Below are 5,185 nucleotides of genomic sequence, written 5' to 3' on the forward strand. Positions count from 1 at the left end.
ATCCTCATTCTCTTCAGAAGAGGAATACTCATCAGAGCTCATGAAGGGCATAAGGAGGTTCAATGGAATCTCTATGGTCTCTAGATGAGCCTCAGAGTCCTTTGGTTCCTCAGAGGAAAGCTCCTTATTGATCACTGGACGTCCCAGGAGGTCTTCCTCCTTGGGATTCACGTCCTCCACTTCCTCTTTGGGTTCAGCCATTTTGGTTATGTCAATGGCCTTGCACTCTCCTTTTGGATTTTCTTCTGTATTGCTTGGGAGAGTGCTAGGAGGGATTTCAGTGATCCTTTTACTCAGCTGGCCCACTTGTGCTTCCAAATTTCTAATGGAAGACCTTGTTTCATTCATGAAACTTACAGTGGCCTTAGATAGATCAGAGACTAAGTTTGTTAAATTAGAAGTATTTTGTTCAGAGTTCTCTGTCTGTTGCTGAGTGGATGATGGATAAGGTTTATTATTGTTGAACCTGTTTCTTCCACCATTATTAAAGCCTTGTTGAGGCTTTTGATCCTTCCATGAGAAATTTGGATGATTTCTCCATGATGAGTTCTAGGTGTTTCCATAAGGTTCACCTAAGTAATTCATCTCTGCTATTGCAGGGTTCTCAGGATCATAAGCTTCTTCTTCATAAGAAGCCTCTTGAGTACTGTTGGATGCAGCTTGCATTCCATGCAGACTCTGAGAGATCATATTGACTTGCTGAGTCAATATTTTATTCTGAGCCAATATGGCATTCAGAGTATCAATTTCAAGAACTCCCTTCTTCATAGGCGTCCCATTGTTCACAGGATTCCTTTCAGAAGTGTACATGAACTGGTTATTAGCAACCATGTCAATGAGTTCTTGAGCTTCTGCAGGAATTTTCTTTAGGTGAATGGATCCACCTGCAGAAGTATCCAATGACATCTTTGATAGCTCAGATAAACCATCATAGAATATATCCAGGATGGTCCATTCTGAAAGCATGTCAGAAGGACACTTTTTGGTCAACTATTTGTATCTTTCCCAAGCTTCATAGAGGGATTCACCTTCTTTCTGTCTGAAGGTTTGAACATCAGCTCTAAGCTTGCTCAGCTTTTGAGGAGGAAAGTACTTGGCTAAGAAAGCCGTGACCAGCTTATCCCAAGAGTTCAGGCTATCTTTAGGTTGAGAGTCCAACCATATTCTAGCTCTGTCTCTTACAGCAAAAGGGAAAAGCATGAGCCTGTAGACTTCAGGATCTACTCCATTAGTCTTAACAGTATCACATATCTGCAAGAATTCAGTTAAAAACTGAAAAGGATCTTCAGATGGAAGTCCATGAAACTTACAGTTCTGCTGCATCAGAGAAATTAATTGAGGTTTCAGCTCAAAGTTGTTTGCTCCAATGGCAGGGATGGAGATGCTTCTTCCATGTAAATTGGAATTAGGTGCAGTAAAGTCACCAAGCATCTTTCTTACATTATTATTATTTTTGGCTGCTATCTCCTCTTCCTGTTCGAAAATTTCTGAAAGGTTATCTCTGGATTGTTGTATTTTAGCTTCTCTTAGTTTCCTTTTTAGAGTCCTTTCAGGTTCTGGATCTGCTTCCACAAGAATATTCTTATCCTTGCTCCTGCTCATATGACAAAGAAGAGGGCACAGAAAAATAATAATAATAGAAATCCTTTATACCACAGTATAGGGATTCCTTTGTGAGTGAAAGAAAAAAGGGAGATAAAGAATGTAATGGAATGGAAAAAACACAACTGTGAGGAGGGTAGAGATGTGAGATGAGATGTTAGTAGATAAATAAATAAATAGAATAAGATGGGAGAGGGAGAATTTTCGAAAAATATTTTTGAAAAAAGAGTTAGTGATTTTCGAAAATGGTTTTTGAAAAATGTTAGTATTTTTCGAAAATTTTTAAAATCAAAAATAAAAATAAGAATAATTAGTTAATTAAAAAGAAATTTTTGAAAAAGAGGGAAGATATTTTCGAAAATTAGAGAGAGAGAGTTAGTTAGGTAGTTTTGAAAAAGTTAAGAAACAAAAAAAAGTTAGTTAGTTAGTTGAAACAAATTTTGAAAAGATAAGAAGTTAGGAAGTTGGAAAAGATATTTTGAAACCAACTTTTTGAAAAAGGTAAGATAAGAAGATATTTTAGAAAAGATATGATAGAAATTAGTTTTGAAAAAGATTTGATTTTTAAAATCACAATTAATGACTTGATTTACAAGAAATCACAAGATATGATTCTAAAACTTAAAGTTTGAATCTTTCTTAACAAGCAAGTAACAAACTTGAAATTTTTGAATCAAAACATTAATTGTTATTGTTATTTTCGAAAATTATTATATAAAATTAAGAAAAATATTTTTGAAAAATATTTTTGGAATTTTCGAAAATAACTAAGAAAAAGGGAAAAGATTTGATTTTTGAAAAAGATTTTTTTGAAAAAGATAGGATTTTTAAATTGAAAATTTGATTTGACTCATGAAAACAACTAGATTTTAAAATTTTTTTGAAAAAGTCAAATCTAATTTTCGAATTTATGAGAGAAAAAGGGAAAGATATTTTTTTGATTTTTGAAATTTTTATGATGAGAGAGAAAAACAAGAAAAATGATGCAATGCATGAAATTTTTAGATCAAAACATGTGATGAATGCAAGAATACTATGAATGTCAAGATGAACACCAAGAACATTATGAATGTCAAGATGAACATCAAAGACACAATTTTGAAAAAATTTTTAATTATGCAAGACACCAAACTTAGAATTCTTTAATGCTTAGACACTAAGAATTCAAGAATGCATATGAAAAATAAGAAAAGACACAAAACATGCAAATGCAAAGATCAAACAAGATGACTTTACCAAGAACAACTTGAAGATCATGAAGAACACTATGAATGCATGAATTTTCGAAAAAATGCAATATGCACATGCAATTGACACCAAACTTATAACATGACTCAAGACTCAAACAAGAAACACAAAAATATTTTTTGATTTTTATGATTTTATGATTTTTTTGGTTTTTTTTTCGAAAATTATTTAGAAAAAGAAAATTAAGGATTCCAAAATTTTTAATATGAATTCCATGAATCTTATGCTCTAAAGCTCCAATCAAAGGGTCAGGCATGGCTTAATAGCCAGCCAAGCTTTAGTATGTAACTCAGACATGACACGCCTGACATTCCTTACATTCAACAGCCAATTGGCTAAGAAAGATAAAGAAGCTCTTCTCTTTGAGTATAAGAATTGAGACATGGCTTTACAGCCAGCCAGGCTTCAACATGCTTCATGAAACACTAGAATTCATTCTTAAAAATTTTGAAGCCATAGAATAATTTATTTTTGAAAACATTTTTTTTTGAAAACAAAACAAAAAGAAAATTACCTAATCTGAGCAACAGGATGAACCGTTAGTTGTCCAAACTCGAACAATCCCTGGCAACGGCGCCAAAAACTTGGTACGCGGAATCGTGATTACACTTTAATTATGTAAAATTCATTGCTCTTTCTTTCCCTGGAAATGGCGCCAAAAACATGATGCCAAGACCATGGTTCACAACTCCGTGTAACTGACCAGCAAGTGCACTGGGTCGTCCAAGTAATACCTTACGTGAGTAAGGGTCGAATCCCACAGAGATTGTTGGTATGAAGCAAGCTATGGTCACCTTGCAAATCTCAGTTAGGCAGATATAAATTGATAATGGTGTTTTCGAATAATAATTAATAGAATAGGGATAGAAATACTTATGTAATTCATTGGTGAGAATTTCAGATAAGCGAATGGAGATACTTTCGTTCCTCTGAACCTCTGCTTTCCTGCTATCTTCATCCAATCAGTCTTACTCATTTCCATGGCTGGCTTTATGTGATACATCACCACTGTCAATGGCTACTTTCGGTCATCTCTCGGGAAAATGATCCAATGCCCTGTCACGGCACGGCTAATCGTCTGGAGGCATCACCCTTGTCAATGGCTTCATCTTATCCTCTCAGTGAAAATGGTCAACACACCCTGTCACAGCACGGCTATTCATCTGTTGGTTCTCGATCATGCTGGAATAGGATTTACTATCCTTTTGCGTCTGTCACTAACGCCCTGCAATCGCGAGTTTGGAGCTCGTCACAGTCATTCATTCATTGAATCCTACTCGGAATACCACAGACAAGGTTTAGACTTTCCGGATTCTCTTGAATGCCGCCATCATTAGGAGATCTAAGAGATACTCATTCAGTCGAAGGTAGAACGGAAGTGGTTGTCAGGCACGCGTTCATAGGGAATGATGATGATTGTCACGTTCATCACATTCAGGTTGAAGTGCGAATGAATATCTTAGAAGCGAAATAAGATGAATTGAATAGAAAACAGTAGTACTTTGCATTAATCTTTGAGGAACAGCAGAGCTCCACACCTTAATCTATGGAGTGTAGAAACTCTACCGTTGAAAATACATAAGTGAAGGTCCAGGCATGGCCGAGATGGCCAGCCCCTCTGATCTAAGAACTAGGCGTCCAAAGATGTCTAATACAATAGTAAAAGGTCCTATTTATAATAAACTAGTCACTATGATTTACAGAAATAAGTAATTGATGCATAAATCCACTTCCGGGGCCCACTTGGTGTGTGCTTGGGCTGAGCTTTGAGTGCTGCACGTGTAGAGGTCCTTCTTGGAGTTGAACGCCAGTATTTGTGCCAGTTTGGGCGTTCAACTCTGGTTTTGGATCCTTTTCTGGCGCTGGACGCCAGAATTGGGCAGAGAGCTGGCGTTGAATGCCAGTTTACGTCGTCTATTCTTGGCCAAAGTATGGACTATTATATATTGCTGGAAAGCCCTGGATGTCTACGTTCCAACGCAATTGGAAGCGCACCATTTCAAGTTCTGTAGCTCCAGAAAATCCACTTTGAGTGCAGGGAGGTCAGAATCCAACAGCATCAGCAGTCCTTCTTCAACCTCTGAATCTGATTTTTGCTCAAGTCCCTCAATTTCAGCCAGAAAATACCTGAAATCATAGAAAAATACACAAACTCATAGTAAAGTCCAGAAATGTGAATTTAAGATAAAAACTAATGAAAACATCCCTAAAAGTAACTAGATCCTACTAAAAACATACTAAAAACAATGCCAAAAAGTGTATAAATTATCCGCTCATCAGATACCCGTCGAAATCGGCGAGCCAAGCCCCCGGCTACTGCTCGCAGGTGTGAACG

The 5,185-nt window shown here is 36.4% G+C and overlaps 1 non-coding gene across 1 annotated transcript; it reads left to right on the forward strand.

The window, feature by feature from the left end:
- Positions 1-960: 960 nt before the first annotated feature.
- On the forward strand, positions 961-1,068 carry LOC112760658 (small nucleolar RNA R71). Its single transcript, XR_003181088.1, has one exon. It is a non-coding gene; the product is annotated as a small nucleolar RNA R71 (small nucleolar RNA).
- The last annotated feature ends 4,117 nt before the right edge of the window (positions 1,069-5,185 follow it).

Source organism: Arachis hypogaea, chromosome 16 (genome assembly GCF_003086295.3).
Source record: "Arachis hypogaea cultivar Tifrunner chromosome 16, arahy.Tifrunner.gnm2.J5K5, whole genome shotgun sequence".
In the NCBI taxonomy this organism is placed as follows: domain Eukaryota; kingdom Viridiplantae; phylum Streptophyta; class Magnoliopsida; order Fabales; family Fabaceae; genus Arachis; species Arachis hypogaea.